A 20,030-nucleotide genomic window follows, 5' to 3' on the forward strand; every position below is an offset into this window, starting at 1 on the left:
ACTACATTGGATAAGCAGATAGTGGGTTTTGCTTTTATATTCCTTCTGAAGAGTCAGCTTTAAATGTAAGTCAAGGAGACGCCCGGCTCCGGCGGTGCAGACGCGGGAGACGCCCGGCTCCTGCGCAACCGACCCCGTGCAGAATCGTGGCTGAGATGAGCTACCCCGCGCCCAGGGTTAGGGCGGTGGCCGAGAGGAGCTGTACCACGTTCAGGAGGCGGTGGCTGCTTGGGCACCGGAGGGCCGAGAGGAGCTGATCCACATTCAAAGCAGGAGGGGCGGCCTTGAGGAGATACCCCTCGTTCAAGGTAAGGTACAGCGGCTGCGCCTTGCTGGAGCAGCTGGGAAGAGATACTCCACGACCAAGTGGAATATCAGAATCCAGTGTTCTGGGGAGGAAGGAACAAGATGGCGGAGGGATAAGACAGCAAGACCACTTTCTCCCCCACAAATTCATCAAAAGAACATTTGAACGTGGAGTAAAGTCCACAAAACAACTTCTGAATACTGGCAGAGGACATCAGGCTCCCAGAAAAGCAGCCCATTGTCTTCTAAAGGAGAGAGAAGAAATCCAGCTCCACCCACCAGAACACCGACACATGCTTCCCTAACCAGGGAACCCGGACAAGTCACCCGTCCAACCCCACACACAGCGAAGAAACTACATAATAAAGAGAACTCCACAAACTGCAAGAAGAGGGAAAGGCCACCCCAAGCAAAGCAATATAAGCAAGATGAAGAGGCAGAGAAATACCCAGCAAGTAAAGGAACAAGATAATTGCCCACCAACGCAAACAAAAGAAGAAGATATAGGGAATTTACCTGATAAAGAATTTCAAATTTTGATGGTGAAAATGATTCAAAATCTTGAAAGCAAAATGGAGTAGCTTAAAGACTGCAAAGTGCTGAAAGATGGTTGTCTTCACTGAGGAGAACAACTGGACTATTGCGGGGTTTATAAAGCTATTGAAGCAGAGATTAAAATAATGGCTATTAGAAGATAATATCATGAGGCAGAAATATGCATTTTAGCCAGGGACCCTATGAACCAAATCATTTTGTACCAAATAAATCAAAGAATGTACCTAAAAACATCAATCTCATCAAGTAGCTTGTTAGTTCTTTACTTGTATTTGTATTTCTTTAATAGAAGAGGTATTAAACCAGGTATAACAGGAGATATTTGTGATGGCACAGACTCCTCTTTATTTAGCCAACAAGTAAGCTAAAGCAATTCTATTACCTATACCCTTATAAGCTCAGAATGATTCTTATGCCTATAGGCATGTTTTGGGGTAGCATACTTTGCTCCCCTTCAAGGCCAGACTGCCTTGGTTTCTGCTTTGTGGTTTTATTTTACTAATCTTGGATTTTTATCATCAAGCTGTAAAAATTTTGAGAAAAATAATGGAATTATATTTTTTGCAACTTTATTATTACTAAGCAATGTACCAAATTACTTTGCTTGAATTTTTCTTTTAATTCTCATTACAATTCATCAGTGTTTTCATAAGAGGAATCAGGCTAATTTAAGTAGACACCAGTGAATATATAGCTAGCAAATGACAGAGTCAAGATGAAGCCCAAGTTTAATTCATTCAACAGCACTAATTTGCCAGTCTACCATACTGTCAGGGATAATTTTGTTCAGTCACTCAGTTGCATCCCACTCTTTGTGACCCTGTGGACTGGGGCATGCCGGGCTTCCCTGTCCTTCACTCTCTCCCAGCGTTTGCTCAGACTCATGTCCATTGAGTCGATGATGCCATCCAATCTCATCCTCTGTTATCCCCTTCTCCTCCTGCCATCAATCTTTCTCAGCATCAGGGTCTTTTCCAATGAGTTGATTCTTCACATCAGGTGGCCAAAGTTTTGGAGCTTCAGCATCAGTCTTTCCAATGAATATCCGGGACTGATTTCCTTTAGGATTGACTGGTTTGATCTCCTTGCTATCCAAGGGGCTCTTGAGAGTCTTCTCCAACACCACACGTTGAAAGCATCAATTATTTGGCACTCAGATTTCTTTATGGTCCAACTTTCACATCCATACATGACTATTGGAAAAACTATAGCTTTGACTAGATGAACCTTTATCAGCAAAATGATGCCTCTGCTTTTTAATATGCTAAGTTTGTCATAGCTTTTCTTCCAAGGAGCAAGCATCTTTTAATTTTGTGGCTGCAGTCACCATCTGCAGTGATTTTGGAGCCCAAGAAAATGAAGTCTGTCCCTGTTTTCATTTTCCCCCCATCTATTTGCCATAAAGTGATGGGACCAGATGCCACGATCTTAGTTTTTCAAGTGTTGAGTTTTAAGCCAGCTTTTTTCACTCTCTTCTTTCACCCTCATCAAGAGGCTCTTTAGTTCCTCTTTGCTGTCTGCCATTAGGGTGGTATCATCTGTATATCTGAGGTTTCTGATCTTTCTACTGGCAACCTTGATTTCAGGTTTTGCTTCATCCAGCCCAGCATTTCACATGATGTACTCTGCATATAAATTAAACAAGCAGGGTGACTTAATCCCTTTGATTTGGGGTAAGTTCTGTTGATCATTTTGGAAATAGATTAATCAAGTCATCATTTCAAAGATAAATGAGAAATAGCTCACTGTGACTCAAGCATTCTTTGCCCCCACTTTAAGTTGTATCTCCCTCATCTTTTACTCAGGTTTTTCACTCAGGAACACGTCTTCAGAAACAAGATGTCTCCAAGAATAAGGCAGGCTAGTCTCTTGGTAATGAAACAGGTATCCAAGGATATTGGAATGAAATGGGTAATGTCAGTGCTCAGTGTCCAATCTCAATCCTCATTAAATCTGGGCTGGGTGATGTTGATGTATAAATTCTGTTGTATATAAATAGATACTCCTCTATTTTGCTCCCCACTCCATTTCCTCCCTACCATCTGCCTTACCCCTTATCAGAGGCCAAACCTAGGCTTTCAGATTCATTCTACTGAAGGTGCAAATATTTCATTGACCTGGAGAATCAAGAACCAAAACCAAATTCTGAACCTAGAGCTAAGTAGAGATCTCCCAACAAACAAACACTGTTCTTGGTTTTTCCAGATGAGAACTGGACCACAGCAACTGGATTGCTTGCAGATCCTCTGAATGAGACTGAGCCCTGATAAACTGGGACTTTATTTGGAAAGTTAGCTGACTGAAAAGATGGCAGGCTAGTGCCTAAAAACAACCATCTTGTCAGGGCCTGAATGTTGGGCTCTTTTCGGAGATGGGTGGAGGTGAGGAAACAAAGTAAAAAGACCATTTAATTCTTACAAATACTCCTAGAACGGATTCAAAATTAACCCTTACAGTTGCAGAGTTACTATGGAGTTTAAATTGAATATATTGTGCTCTCACCTTTAGATTCCTTCCTCTTCTCCCTTCATCCTTTGATTTTGGAAAAATGTCTCAATATTCTCACCTATAATAAATGCATTCTTTCAAAATGAACTGCTATTCCCTACAAACTCCCTGATTTCATATTATAATACAAAGGTATATATTGGCAGAGAAATAGACACAAACAGCTATGAAAGAGAAGAGAGAGCCCAGAGATAAACCCATACTTACATGGACAATTAATTTACAACAAAGGAGCAAAAAATATAAAATGGAGAAAGAATAGTTTCTTCAATAAAAGATGCTGGGAAACAGGACAGCCACATGTAAAATAATAAAACTAAACCACCTTCTCACACCTTACACAACAACAACTCAAAATCAATTAGAGACTCTGGGGGCGGGAGGAGAAGGGGACGACGGAGAATGAGATGGCTGGATGGCATCACCGACTCTGTGGACATGAGTTTGAGTGAACTCCGGGAGTTGGTGATGGACAGGGAGGCCTGGCGTGCTGTGATTCATGGGGTCGTGGAGAGTCGGACACGACTGAGCGACTGAACTGAACTGAACATTCACAGAACGTGAACCCATAAAACTCCTAGAAGAAAACAGACAGTATGCTCTTTGACATGAATCTTAGTACTATCTTTCTGTGTATGTCTTCTTGGGAAAGGAAATCAAAAGCAAACATAAATGAGTAGAACTACATAAAATTAAAAAGTTTCTGCACATCAAAGGCCAACATCAACAAAAAACACAACCTACTAAATGGGGGGAAATGTTTGCAAATCATATATCTGCATAAAATATCCAAAACAGATAAATAACTCATATAACTCAACAATAACAAAAACTCAAATTTAAAAAGATACATGCACTCTAATGTTCACACCAGCATTATTTACAGTATCCAAGATAAGAAAGTAACTTAGGTGTCCAATAAAGATAAATAAAGACTATGTTTTTCATGTATGTATACATATATAATATATACACAGTGGAAAATTATCCCTAAAAAGGAATGAAGTCCTACCATTTGAAACAATATGAATGATCCTAAAGGGTATTATGTTTAGTGAAATAAGTCAGAGAGAGGAAGACAAATATTGCATACTGTTACTTATATAGAGAATATAAAAAACAAAAAATGAACTAATATAACATAACAGAAACAGATTTTCACTGTAGAAAACTAACTGCTGCTGCGGCTGCTGCTAACTAGTGGTTATCAATAAAGAGAAAGAAGGCGGGGGGGACAAGACAGACTAAGAGTACAAACTACTATGTATGAAATAAATAAGCTAGAAGGATACATTGTAGAGCACAGGGAAATATAGCCATTATTTTATAACTTTGAACAGAGTATAATATATAAAAATATTAAACAACTATGTACACCTGAAACTAATATAATATTGTAAATCAACTATATTTCAGTTATAAAAATAAAATAAATAATAGAACATTAACTTACTTCATTTTTATAACATATATGGCTAAATTACTTAGTCCACTGTGGTTCCTTGTCCTTTTAATTTTGTAGTTCTATCATCTGCATTTTCTGTCCTGAACAACATTTCTTGAGTTTTTTACTATGTTAAGATTTTAGAACTTTCTTTTCTATTGCTGCTGACTCTGTGCGACCCCATAAATGGCAGCCCACCAGGCTCCCCCATCCCTGGGGTTCTCCAGGCAAGAACACTGGAGTGGGTTGCCATTTCCTTCTCCAACGCAGGAAAGTGAAAAGTGAAAGTGAGGTTGCTTAGTCATGTCCAACAGTTAGCGACCCCATGGACTGCAGCCTACCAGGCTCCTCCATCCATGGGATTTTCCGGGCAAGAGTACTGGAGTGGGGTGCCATTGCCTTCTCCGTATCTAAAATGAGTACACAGAAATTCCCTTTCTTCTCTGTCAGCAAACCCCTTTTATGTTAGATTCACACTTACTGCATTATGATATATAAAATGTTTCTGTTCTTATTTGCTCAAAATGGTAATTAGTGATAAAATTCAGTTCAGTTCAGTCGCTCAGTCGTGTCCGACTCCTTGTGACCCCTTGAATCATAGCACGCCAGGCCTCCCTGTCCATCACCAACTCCTGGAGTTCACCCAAACTCATGTCCATCAAGTTGGTGATGCCATCCAGCCATCTCATTCTCTGTCGTCCCCGTCTCCTCCCACCCTCAATCCCTCCTAGCATCAGACTCTTTTCCAGTGAGTCAACTCGTCGCATGAGGTGGCCAAAGTATGGAGTTTCAGCTTTAGCATCAGTCCTTCCAATGAACATCCAGGATTGATCTCCTTTAGAATGGACTGGTTGGATCTCCTTGCAGTCCAAGGGACTCTCAAGAGTCTTCTCCAACACCACAGTTCAAAAGCATCAATTCTTCGGCGATCAGCTTTCTTCACAGTCCACCTCTCACATCCATACATGACCACGGGAAAAACCATAGCCTTGACTAGACGGACCTTTGCTGGCAAAGTATTGTCTCTGCTTTTTAATATGCTTCCGTTCCATTCCGTTCAATCGCTCAGTCGTGTCCGACTCTTTGCGACCCCGTGGACTGTAGCCTACCAGGCTTCTCCGTCCATGGGATTCTCCAGGCAAGAATAGTGGAGTGGGTTACCATTTCCTTCTCCAGGAGATCTTCCCGACCCAGGGATCGAACCTGGGTCTCCCGCATTGGAGGCAGACGTTTTAACCTCTGAGCCATTTAATATGCTTAGCTGAAGAAAATTTCCAAATGATGATGAAGATATTTCTTGCTTTAGGAAGTTAAGTGATAGAAAGACCTTGTGAGTTTACATTCAAAGGGGTTATAAAAGTAAAAAATTTCGATATATCTATTGAGTACCTATTTTGTGATCAGGACCAAGAAGTGTTGCTCTTTAATTTCACACTTAATAATATCCTGTGAGAAATATACTATTATCAAATCTGTTTTAGAGATAAAGGAAAAAGACTCGTGGATGGTGAATCAGAGCCAAGTAGAAGAGTTCATGTTCAAATTCAGAAATTCTGATTCTACAGCTTGTGGTTCTAACTACCATTAGTGAACAGTGGCTTGATTGTGTCTGAATTATTGATAAAATTTCTGATGTTCATACATACAGTGTCTTGGGCATGTGTATATTTGTGGGGAAGTGGAGCTATAAGAGCTGCTAAATCCAATATAAATGAGAAATTTACATTCATTCTGCATTTATTATTTGAAGAGTTCATATAGTAGGTTCACATGAGCAGGAGTTCATGGACAAGTGGTGAAAAATACAAAGAAGTATTATCTTCCCTCTTCTGAGATTAACAAATTGGGCTAAGTTTGCCAAATTAAAAACAGGATGCTCAATTAAATCTGAATTTCAGATAAACAACAGCAATTTATCAAAAGTACTGAGAATCCTGTATTTTTTTTTTTTTTTGCTGAATCTGGAAACCTTAAGTCGGAGACATGAACTGGATAAACAGTGTTAACCATACAAGCTGTAGTGAACAGTAACTTCACACATTTTAATTTTGTAAGTTTGCCATGCCTCAGGAAGATATTTAAGAATTTCAGAATAGTAAAGTAGATCTGCCATCATTTCTAGGTGATGGTCTCTACTTAGAGTCTGAGGACCTGCTCGTTTTTTGTAAATTATCTTTATGAGAATATCATCTTAGTTTCTCCCCTTCTGAGGGGACCTGACTACAGAAACAGAAGTTCTGCATCTGACCAGTGGTAGTGTTTGATGCCTATGTGTATTGTGGGAACTAGCAAACAAAGAAAATCAAAGCGCAGAAGCATGAATAGAAATAAAATGTCTGTGCCTGTAGCTTACTTCTGTAGAGAAGTAGTGGACCAGAGGCAGAGAAGATAAGAACAAAGAAGATGTGAAAGATAAATTATGACATTGCAATTGATTGGCAAGCAAAGAAATGAATAAACCTTGGTCCTGAAGAAATTAACTTTGTTAGAAAAACAGCTCTTCACTGGGTCCGGGTTCTTAAAAAATATAAGCTTCAGTGGGACCAAAATTTTCAACAAATATAATGTCGGGTGCGCGTGGGGCTGTGGGACTGACAGCCTGACCGAGAGGCTGTCTCCTCTCAGAGCATTGCGTGCACCAGTTTAAGGGCCTGTGTTAGTTCACCAACTGGACGGAGCGGGTGCGGAGTGTGGTCAAAGACATCTGCAACCCGCAGGAGTACGCGCGCTTGCACAGCGACGCGGGCGAGTACCGCGCGGTGACCGAGCTGGGGCGGCCGCAGGCCGAGCACTGGAACCGCCAGGACGTCCTGGAGCGGACGCGGGCCGAGGTGGACGCGGTGTGCAGACGCAACTGCAGGATGGTGAGCGCTTCACGGTGCAGCGGCGAGGTGGGCGGCGTGTGTGTGTGCGTGTGCGTGTGTGTGTGTGAGAGAGATAAACCGACGGACTGATACAGAGATACTTGACTGAATCCAGGATGAGTGTAGACAATGGGAACCACTACACATCACGAGAGCCTGTTGCAGAGGAGGCGGTGTGTGAATTTGTCAGTGCTGGTGAGGGGCGTCCGTGTGAGGTGTGCACCGTGAGCTGAGGTGTCACAGAGAGTGTGTGCCGTCCGGGCAGTATGCTGGGGTCCGCGGGGACTGGGAGGGCGGAGAGGTGTGAGCCCAGCGGTGCAGGAGGGAGGCGCCAGGCATCTTGGTGTCTGTGGGAGAGCTGCGGGGAGGGGAGGAAAGGCTGACAAGGGTGGGTGTTCAGAGGGGTGTCTGTGTTCGCGGGAGGGTTTAGGGGAGGAGAGCTGAGGAAAGTAAAAGGATTGGGAGCCCGTGAGGAGAGTCACAACCTGCTCTTGGCACGCACCCTCTTAATCCTGGCATCCCAGAAATGAGTGTGCAGGCATCTGTGTGCAAGAGCGTTTCATTGAGAAAAACACATCAGTCTACTTTCTGAAAGGTGGGGGAAGGGAGCCTCTGTAGCTCCTCTGATCTTTCTTTACTGTTTAAATTTTTTCCTTTCCCCCCCTTTAGCCGATGTATTTTTACATAGTTGAAATGATTGTGTAACCAACTTTTGAATTATAATTTTGTAACATACAGACATTACTATTTTTATAATGTTTACACTATTAGGGTAGTTTCATATCATTTGTTTTTATAATTGTAAGAGTTTACCTCACAATCCCCTTTATCAGATATCAGATCCTTTTTCAAGATACATAGTGCCAAGTAGTCAGTTTAAATTTTACATTTATTAAAACATTTGTATTTCTTTGATTTCTAAGATTCTTGAACAGTTCTCACATATTTATTGGCCTCTCATTGTTACTGCTCCAGCAATTATCTATTCGCTATTATTTCTAGAGTCCTGGTGTTTTTCTCAGTGATATGGGTTCTCTATCCAGCAAAATTAACACTATTGATATTTGATTCATCTTTTTCTCAACTGTGGTTTATATTTTTGACTCAGTTTATTATTTTCAATGACAGAAATTTAAACATTTTGTTTAATGGAATATGCTGAAAACTTGTTAGGAATGATTTACCATCAATTTTAAACTTACCATTTTAGAATATTGTAAAATTGTTTTCCCCCAAGTTTCTCCATTATTTTATTTTAAAATTGTATTTATTAAGGCTGATGTTGTCAGAGATTGTCTCAGACACTAGGCGCACATACTAATGACGCCCAGACCCTGCCCCTAACTCAAGTGTCAGCTTAAAAAGAATGTGCACGCTAAGCTGCTTCAGTCGTGTCCGACTCTTTGCAACCCTAGGGACTGTAGCCTTCCAGGCTCCTCTGTCCATGGGATTCTCCAGGCAAGAATACTGGAATGGTTTGCCATGCCCTCCTCCAGGGGATCTTCCTGACCCAGGGAGGGAACCCTCATCTCTTATGTCTCTTGCTTGGCAGGCAGGTTCTTTACCACCAGCTCCACTTGGGAAGCTCTTGAAAAGAGAGAAAATTATAAAGTGATAATAATTCCAATAGTAAATTCACTTGTTTTGCAAAGGAGAGGGTTTGGTCACCAGAGTTTAATTACAAGAATTCTTTTTTAAAATTATTGACTTTTCTTCCTTCCATCTCCTTCTGGACTCATGCTATTTTTGGAATTCAACTCCGAGTTAGAGATTCACCTATGTCTTTCCATCTTGCCAGGGTAGAACCATTTCTGAGGTGTTCTAAGGTATGAGTACCTGGAGACAGATTTCCCCCAGGACTTCATCCTCTGTTTCCGTACCTATCCCACTACTATTCCCTAATTTACCCACCCTGCTTTGAATCATAGTTTCTCTCAAATTAAACAAGGATAATAAATAGCTGTGATTCACTGAAGGCTAAATTCAAGTTACTGCTCTACATACTTTGGGTGCATTAATCGTCACATAACCCTAGGAGGTGAACTAGTATTATTATTCCTTTCTGTAGGTGAGAAAGATGGGCACAGAGCAATGTAAAAATCTCCCAGGATCAATCAGTAAGAGGCAGAGCCTGGATTCAAGTCCAGGAACATGGATTCAGAAATGACACATTTAATTGAATACTATATGCTTTATGCAGATTTGTAAAAATTCAACACTAAATGTTTCCTGAAATGGGAGAGAAAAAAAAGACACCTAAGTATCCTCAACATCTCTCAAACTAATGTGCCTGTGCTGTAAAGGCTAAATTCAGGGTCGTGGCGCTAACTTCTAATGTTGGCCAGTTTGCTGGTTTTGAGGGAGGCCTGCCCGAGGCTGCAGTCTGGAAATGGAGAGTGGATTCAGAAATGCAGCCAAACGGGGAGACTTACTCTGTCTTCCTTACTGATTCCCTCCACCTTTTCTCTTGTCATAGATTGTCTCAGACACTGGGCATACATACTGATGAGGCCCAGACCCTGCCCGTTACTCATATGTCAGCTTAAAAAGAATATGCATGCTAAGTTGCTTCAGTCGTGTCCGACCCTTTGCAACCCTATGTACAGTAGCCCTATGGACAGTGACTGTGTATCCTGCAAAGGTCTGCTCTGTGAATGGTTTCTATCCAGGACACATTGAAGTCAAGTGGTTCTGGAATGGCCAGGAAGAGGAGGCTGTGGTGATCTCCACAGGCCTGATCCAGAGTGGAGATTGGACTTTCCAGACCATGGCAATGCTTGAAACAGTTCCTCAGAGGTCTTCACCTGCCAAGTGGATCACCCCAGCCAGATGAGCCCTATCACAGTGGAATGGAGTGAGAAACTCTCTGATCTCATGAATTCCTCACTCACCAAGGAGGGGGCTTGCTTACTCTTGAGTGTCAAGTGTCTCCTCTCCCTGCAGCCTATTTTCATTTGCTCTATTTTATCCTATCCTTCAGCTAAGGTTATTAGAATAGTCTTATGAATATCCTGTGATAGAAATCCTCTGATATTTATAGATATCCTCTGATAGTTTGGACTAATACCTATACCTTCCAGGAAGGCAGTTATGCCTGACAACAGAATAGAGTTGTTCCTAGTTTGAATGTCCCATGATATCACAGTTCATGGTCACCCCATGGCCCAGGACACCAGTTCCCTTTCTCAGGCTGGGCTTGTACTTCTGACCCTGTTGCTCTGAGTTCATTGTTATCTGACAAGGGATACATCCTCTACAATGTAAGAACCTTCTTGTTATGAAGGGAATCCAGTCTCAGCTCTGCCTTTTATTAGATCTGTCATGCTAGATAAATTACTTAACATCATTGAGCTCCTGGCACCTCACCCTTAAGACGCTGAAGTAGTGGCCTTATGTGATATTTAAATGAGTTTAATGCTCAGCTTGTATCTGCTCTGTGTGATTCTTAAATCTCTTTTCCAGAAATGGTGGTTCCAGGGCAACCATTTTCCACCCTAATCTCACAGTTTTGAATCTCAAAGTCTCAGAGAAGTTAGAATTGGGGTAAAAATCACTATAACTAGCTTCTTTTCTCAGGGGCACAATCTGACTCTGTTCAGAGCAAGATGATGAGTGGAGTCGGGGTCTTTGTTCTGGGTCTGCTCTTCCTTGTGGTAGGGCTGTTTATCTACTTCAGGAATCAGAAAGGTAAGAAGAAAAGGGGAAGAAATATGATTTTGCTCAGTTAGTTCTCTTTAAGTGTCTTTCAACAACCCTTTATAAAATCTTTCGTTTCCTAGTTGACCTCAAATTTCCTGGAAATCCAGAAATTGACAGTCCATGGTTCACTATGGTTAAATATGAGGTGATGGCTTGCAGATATAAGAAAAATGTTAACATGGATGGAGATTTGTGGTAGAGATCCTGGGGCAGACACAGGAAGAGACACTAAGCCTGAAGAAGTTACACTGAATTTGTGTGACAGAAGCTTCTTAGGTCACAAGCTCTCTCAGTGTCTGCTCTCCTCCCTGCCCTGGCATCATGTGTTATGTGTTTGGTATTAAGGAAATCTGAGGTGGGGGTCGGGGGCTGGGAATATTGTATCTGGGGACTAACTTGCCTCCATATATTTTAAGCATGTATCTTCCCTTCTCTTTCCCAGGACACCCTGCACTTCAGCCAACAGGTAATGCTCTTTAACTCTCTTTTAGAAACACGTTTAGTCTCCCTAGAACAGGTGGTAGAAGCTACAAGACAGAGACAGAAATAATGGGAAGGACTTTGGATCCGACGTCTGATCAGGTGTTTCCACTAGAATGTCTCCTCTCCACTAAACAGAAGGCCTGTGCTCTAAAGTAGCTTTTGGCTCAGGGAGACTTAAGAATTTGTTTTCCTTCTTACTACAATGCTTTAACATGAGGCCCTTGAAAGAGGAGCAAAAAACTGTTTGCAGAATTAGATCTGGAAACAGCTCTCTCTATCTTTTGCAGGACTCCTGAGCTGAAGTGAAGGTGGTGATACTCAAGCAAAAACCTTCTGTCCCAGCAGCATGAAAAAATTTCCTAATTCACTCAATTTTTCCACGATAGTATTTCTTAGGATCTAGTTTCCTCTTGGTTGAGTGACCCTGCAGAAGATGTTCTTCTTGATGGCTTACTCAGCCCCTATTCTTGACCTGGAAGTCCTCAATATTGATTGTAATCCCTTATGTTCATTTTTTCCTGGTGCTTTCTGTTTTTAACCTTTACTGCCTTCTGTGCATCTGAACTCATCTTCTGCCCACATTCTTCATAAAGTCTTTCACAAATAAATACGGAGTGAACAACTTCTGCTTTATACAGTTTCAAGGAAGGAAGTAGAAAGAACAGAAATGCATCATAAAACAATAATGGTTTTATTTACATTACTGAAGTTTTGTCACTTCAAAGACTTTCCTGTTTCCTTTCTTATTTTTTCTTGAGTTTTCTGTATTCTCTAATTAGGAATATTTGCCTGAACTAGAACAAACCCTTGTTGAACCCATTTCATTTCAGTCTCCTACATCTTTGTGTTCTTAAAGACAAACACACAAGTTTCTTCACACCACGGGCTACAGAAAGGAGCAAAAAAAATCTAAGAAATATAGGTGACTTGTAAGGGTTTGATGCCCTGATAATTTCTGTAATCCTGTTCTTTTTTCTCTTTTCCTTGTTTTTTATTTTTTTAAAGAAAATATCCAATAGTGGGTACTTCTTGAACTCTTTTATTAGGCTAATGATAGGCTTCAACACTTACTGAGTCTAAACTCCTATGGCTTGACAATGCAACAGGCCAGTCAATTAAGAGACAATGTGTTAGGACAAGGAATAGGGACTTTATTTAGAAAACCAACAGCCCAAGAAGGTGGTGGGCTGCTGGCATTCGAAATATTGATTAACTCTGGAGCCGTGAACAGCCAAACTTGAGTTCAGTAACATTCATTGTGGTGGCATGGGAAATTGGAAAGTAGATGAAATGAAGTGTTAGTCGCTCAGTTGAGACCGACTCTTTGTGACCCCATGGTCTGTAGCCCACCAGGCTCCTCTGTTCATGGAATTCTCCAGGCAAGAATACTGGAGTGGATTGTCATTCCCTTCTTCAGAAGAAGTAGAGAGAAGGCAGAAAAATATCTCTGTAGATTCATGCAAACAAATATAAGTAAAGAAATCAAAGATGTAAAGAAGCTAAAATTTTTTATTTATAATTGACATGAATTTGACTACCTCCAATAACTACAGGGTGTGTATTTCCTTAATTGTTACAAAGAATATCTACAAAATAAACCATATGCTATGTCCATAAAACAAGTTGCACAAAGGGTCACAGGAATCAAATCACATAGAATATATCCCCTGACAACAATCTTATTAAATTATAATTAATAACATTGAGAAAATAGCCAAACTTTTGGCAGTGAAGTAATATACTTCTAAATAATATAAGGCTTATGAAAGAACAAATCAAATGAGAAATAAGAAAATATTTTAAATAGTAAAACAGGTTTTCAAGATTTGTGATATGGAACCAAAACTGTTCCTAAAGAGAAATTTAGAGGTTAAATGCTTAAATTATAAAAGGAGAGAAATGTATAAAAATCAGAGATGCAAAAGCTTAAGTTAATCAGAAAAAAGTAAATTTAATTTTAAAAAGTAGAAGAAAAAATAATGCAAGAGAGAAAATAAATACAGTTGAAAAATGACGTTTATTAAAAAAAAGAAAGTCAGAAGTTTTTTTTTTTTTTTTTAATAAACCTGAAAGATTGATAAGGAAAAAAAAAGAAAATTCCAAATAATGAACATTTGGAATTTAAAAGATGCAATTCTTACAGATTCTATAGATTTTAAAAAGATACCAAGAGGATATTACAAGAATTTTGTGCCAGCAGATTTGTTATTTTAGGTGAAATTCATTGAAAGCAAATTTCACAATCTATTTCTATATAACAAATCATACCTTGAGTCTAGCCAATAAAGAGAGGACTATGATATTAATTTGTGCCCCATGACAGCAGTCCCCAGCCTTTTTGGCACCAGGGACCAGTTAGCAGAAGACAGTTTTTCCACGCACGAGGGCAGTCGGAGAAGGCTATGGTTAAGGCGGTAAATCGAGTGATGGGGAGTGCCAGGCCAAGCAGCTTTGCTCACTAGCTGGCTGCTCACCTCCTGCTGTGTGGCCCCGTTCCTAACAGGCCAGTGGTCCACAGCCTGGGGGTTGGAGACCCCTGCCCTATGAGATAAGTCTGAATTATCCAGGTTTCTGGTTTTGTTTCAGGGCAGATTTGTACAGTCACAATTTTCAACACTTCTTGCTTAGGAAAGCTGTGGAGAATTTGACATCTCTTTGCTTTCCCAAGATGTTTTATAGTTAAACTTCACTGATGATACTCTAACAGTGATTTACCAGAAATGTGCCACAAGTTTTCCCCAACATTTCATGGCTTACTTCAGTGTTATCGAGATTATCAAGAATTTCACAACACACTTAGTGTGAATCTTCTTATAGGGACTGTATCTTTAACTAACAAAGAGGGACAACCAGAGGCACTCTTAGATGCCCATCTAGATAAACATTCCAGTGATTTGTCCATATAGGAGCATAACAAGGAGTTTGTTTTGCAGAGCCTGAAAACACGTGACTATAGAACTCTAGCATGGGGAAAGGATCATGGTCAGACTGGAGATATTGCAATTATTGCAGTTAATAACAGCAGTAGCACCGAAGGAGATGATGACAGTTAAAAGAAGTTAGTGTTTAACTCCTGTTCCAAAGGACATAAACCAAATGCTGTGGATTTTGCCCAGATGGCAGAATCAATTCCTATAGGACTGATTCTTTTTATCCTTCTGTTTTTCGTAGTTTACAATTTTTAGTAGTAGTAAGTTTTCCTCACTTTTGGGGAAGTTTAATGCTTCTAATAGTTATTAGGTTATCTTTTGCTGTAATTATTAGAAAACATTTCCCCCCGCTCTGGTTAACAATATAGCAAGGTCATTTTTTAAAATTAACTGAGCCATTGGTTCTTCTTTTAACAATTGACTAGACTCCTCTGAAAGACTTTTCTTTAAGGTCAGGTCCCAAATTCTGAACTATAAATTCTGGCAGAGTGTCTTTCTCACACAACTCACCTTTAGATCTCTAGATGGATGTCTAATGACATCAGTTTTTAAACACTTATCTTCCTGGTGTAACTTATGGAATAAACAAATGACCAAATTGTGGATGGTAGCAGTTATTAGTGAGGGCTGTATACTCCTCCAGCATCCTCAAAATTGCTCTATGATATTGAATGTAATATTCTCCTGGTTGCAACGACACAACTTCCAATTGTACTGAACTCTCAATGGGGTCTGGGGACATAGGTTTTCCTCAAATTCAGGGTCGATAATGACGTTCACCTAACCTCTTCAAAAAGTTTTGAACTTTCCACATTACTAGAAATATATTTTTCCAAAGTAAGTGAGATACTATTTCTGTTCTATTCCAAAATGTTCATACTCACACTACATTATACTGATAAATCCTAGCTAAGAGTTAAAAACAAAATTTGATATAGGAATTTGGAGTGCTCTCTTATCTTCAATTAGAAGATCTTGCCTGGAGAATCCCAGGGACCGGGGAGCCTGGTGGGCTGCCATCTATGGGGTCACACAGAGTCGGACATGACTGAAGTGACTTAGCAGCAGCAGGGAGTTATGAGTGTCATCACATAAAAGAAATGCAACTTTTTGTCATTTCCAGAGGAGACTAACAATGCTGATCATGGGAATATTTGGAAAAACAGTTATTGTACCACATCAGTTCTCTCAATTCAAATAAAATGTTGCCATTTGTTAAAAAACATAGTCCGATTGATATATATATCCATGAATTAAGGTGAAGAGAATGGTTTTGATCTACTGGCACTATTTTCTTCAGAAATTCAATGTGAGGTGGTACAAAGATCATGGCATCTGGTCCCATCACTTCATGGGAAATAGATGGGGAAACAGTGGAAACAGTGTCAGACTTTATTTTTTGGGGCTCCAAAATCACTGTGGATGCTGATTGCAGCCATGAAATTAAAAGACGCTTACTCCTTGGAAGGAAAGTTATGACCAACCTAGATAGTATATTAAAAAGCAGAGACATTACTTTGCCAACAAAGGTCTGTCTAGTCAAGGCTATGGTTTTTCCAGTGGTCATGTATGGATGTGAGAGATGGACTGTGAAGAAAGCTGATCGCCGAAGAATTGATGCTTTTGAACTGTGGTGTTGGAGAAGACTCTTGAGAGTCCCTTGGACTGCAAGGAGATCCAACCAGTCCACTCTAAAGGAGATCAATCCTGGGTGTTCATTGGAAGGACTGATGCTAAAGCTGAAACTGCCATACTTTGGCCACCTCATGCGACGAGTTGACTCACTGGAAAATACTCTGATGCTGGGAGGGATTGGGGGTGGAAGGAGAAGGGGACGACAGAGAATGAGATGGCTGGATGGCATCACCAACTCAATGGACATGAGTTTGAGTGAACTCCAGGAGTTGGTGGTGGACAGGGAGGCCTGGCGTGCTGTGATTCATGGGGTCGCAGAGAGTCGGACACGACTGAGCGACTGAACTGAACTGAATGAGGTAATGGCTGAGCTTATAGGGTTTGGAGTCACCTATCTCTTTGTGACCTCACGTACAATAGTCCTAGGATTCTCCAGGCCAGAATACTGAAGTGGGTAGCCTTTCCCTTCTCCAGGGGATCTTCCCAACTCAGAGATAGAACCCAGGTCTCCTGCATTGCAGGCGGATTCTTTACCAGCTGAGCCACAAGGGAAGCCCACAACTTGCTATAACTTGGCTCGATGAGAAGTGTACCATTCATTAGCTTTGTATCCTTGCAAGGGTTGTTTAACCTCCAACAACCATTTTATTCTTACCTATGTATTTTGAGAAGAGTACTTAAATCACAGAGATGATGTGAGAATTAAATTTTGAAAATGTGTAAAATGCCATTGTGAATTCTGTATACAAAAGTCTCGAATATTGCTCAATACAGTTTAGAAATTTTAATTGTTGCATGGAGTGTACTCTGTCATTAGACATATTAAAGCACGTAAAGGAGGCTTGCTCATCAGAACTGGGGTGGAGTGTAAATTAACACAACTTTAAACAGGGAGTTGTACTTTAAAATTCATTCTGCATCTGAGAGCTTGCATTTATATTCACATAAAGTATAATAAACCTAAAAGTAGAATTATAGTGATTAAAATTATATAAGTGTATTAAAGGCTGTAACATAGTTTTTCAATAGCATTCTGTTTTATTTTAAATTGAAGTATAGTTGATATACAATATTATATGATACAGGTATGCAGCATAGTAATTCACATTTTTAAAAGGTTAAACTCCATTTATAGACAAAATATTAGCTCCATTCCTTCTGTTGTACAAAATATCCCTGTAGCTCATTTTTTATTTTATACATAATGGTTTGTACCTCTTAACCCCCTTCCCTTTTTTGCCCCTCTTCATTTCCCTCTTCCCACTGGTAACCACTAGTTTGTTCTCTATATCTTTGAATCTGATTCTTTTCGCTATAAATCCTAGTTTGTTTTGGGCTTCCCAGGTGGCACTAGTGGAAAGAACCCACCTGCCAAGGCAGGTAGACATAAGAGACACAGGTTTGATCCCTGGGTTGGGAAGATTCCGTGGAGGAGGGAATGGCAACCCACTCCAGTATTCTTGCCTGGAGAATCCCATGGATAGAGGAGCCTGGCAGGTTGTAGTCCATAGGATCACACAGAGCTGGACACGACTGAAGCGACTTAGCACACAAGCACACGCTGGTTTGTTTTAGATTCCACATGTAAGAGCTATCATACAATATCTGCCTTTCTCTCCCTGACTTCACTTAATATAACACCACTCCAATTCCATCCATGCTGCTGCAAATGGCAAAATTTCATTATTTCCTTGGCTATATATACACATTTTCTTTATCCGTTCATCTGTTGATTGACACTAAACTTGCCTCCATACCTTGGGAATTATAAATAATGCTGCATGAATCTTTTTGAATTAGTGTTTTCTTTTTCTTTTTAGATATATACCCAGGAATGGAATTGCTGGGTTCTATTTTTAGTTTTTTGAAAATCCTCCATGAAATCTTCCAGTGGCTATACCAATTCACATTCCCACCAACAGTGTGTGAGTGTTCCCTTTGCTCTACATCCTCTCCAACATGTGTTACTTGTGTTCTTTTTGATGATAGCCATTCCTGCAGGTGTGAGATTATATCTCATTGTGGCCTTAATTTGCATTTCTTTGATGATCAATGATGTTGAATATTTTACATGCGCCTGCTGGCCATCTGTATGTCTTCTTTAGAAAAGTATGTATTCAGGCCTTTTGCTCATTTTTAAGTTGGGTTTTTTTTTTTATTTAATTTTGAGTTGTATGAGCTGTTTATATATTTTGGGTATTAATTCCTTATCATTCATGATATTAGCAAATATTATCTACCATTCAGTCTTTTCATTTTGTGAATGGTTTCCTTTTCTGTGCAAAAACTTTTAGGTTTAATTAGGTCCCATTTGTTTATTTTACTTTTATTCCCTTTGCTTTAGGAGTCAGAGCCATAAAATTCTGCTATGATCTATGTCAAAGAATGTTCTGCCTATGTTTTTGCCTAGAACTTATGTGGTTTCTGGTTTTACATTTAAACCTTAATCCATTTTGAGTTTATTTTTGTATATGGTGTTAGATAATGTTCTGATTTCATTTTTTCACATGGAGCAGCCCTGTTTTCCCAGCACTAATTATTGAAGAGACTGTCTTTTCTCCACTGTATATTTTTGTCTCCTTTTCATAGTGTTCTATTTCTTGAACACACCATAATAAATTTAATAGCAAGGTCTTCTCATATCTTTCCTTAGGATAAAGCACAAGAGAAGATGTATTTAGGGGACATATTTCCAATAAAATGAGGAAATTATAATGAGCATTGGGAGTAAAAAATTGAACACATTTTCATACAAACATTAATTATGCTAAAACTGAGTTATTGTGCCAAAGATTGACTTTGAGTCCTCTATCAATTCTTCAGTTCCCTGCATATTTTGGTTTGGACAGTTGGCCTTTTCACACTGTTAGATTGCGCACTCTACAAAGGTATCTTTAATACCTTCTAGTCCACAGAGATTGTCTCTATTAAGCTTCTTTATGTGTTTTCTGGAGATGTCACTAAAGTCAATGAGAGCATCAGGAGACATATTTGAAAATCCTTTTCACTTGGGTTAAATTGTTGTCTAGCTTTAAATTTTCTTTGGTTTCTTGAGATGTCTCAAGCTGTTAGGAGGGACAGACTGCTGTCTAATCATCAGCTATAATTCTGTCATATCATCAGTTACCAGGAGATGCTGTTCCTTGAGGAGTCCACAGAATCGCAGCACTTTTCAGTACTGAAGCGACTGAAAGGTCACAGTGCCTTCATTTCAACTGTAGAGGGTAAGTGATTTCCCCAAATCTGTAAGACTAAGTTGCAGTGAAACAAGGGACTGATTAAAGGTCTCCTAACTTGCAGTCATTTTCTATTCGCCATCTCAACTTCTAAACACATCCACACATATACTTGTCAAAATAGTTCTTTCTCCAAATGCAGAGGAAAGAAACAATCCTAAAAGTCAAACTTGTGTATATTAATAATTCACTGGCCAGCATACAAATGGCTCACAACAAGGGCTCAATTAAAATGTTTCATATGTGACTGGTCAAATCTTTGAAGCAGTAAATGAAAACAATCCTTTTAAGGGAGGAAATTCTAAAGTTTCAGAAGAGGACTCTCATACTAAATCTCTGATCAGCAACTGATGATGCTTCTCATTGCTGG

General features: G+C 39.9%; 1 pseudogene across 1 annotated transcript; it reads left to right on the forward strand.

Moving 5' to 3' along the window:
- Positions 1–3,232: 3,232 nt before the first annotated feature.
- On the forward strand, positions 3,233–12,202 carry LOC129543345 (HLA class II histocompatibility antigen, DR beta 4 chain-like; annotated as a pseudogene). Its single transcript, XR_016036056.1, has 6 exons — positions 3,233–3,242; positions 7,439–7,704; positions 10,287–10,531; positions 11,254–11,364; positions 11,819–11,842; positions 12,147–12,202. The product of XR_016036056.1 is annotated as an HLA class II histocompatibility antigen, DR beta 4 chain-like (transcript).
- Positions 12,203–20,030: the final 7,828 nt, after the last annotated feature.

The sequence above is a fragment of the Moschus berezovskii genome, chromosome 23 (assembly GCF_049115385.1).
Source record: "Moschus berezovskii isolate FMDL1 chromosome 23, NW_MosBer_1.0, whole genome shotgun sequence".
In the NCBI taxonomy this organism is placed as follows: Eukaryota; Metazoa; Chordata; class Mammalia; order Artiodactyla; family Moschidae; genus Moschus; species Moschus berezovskii.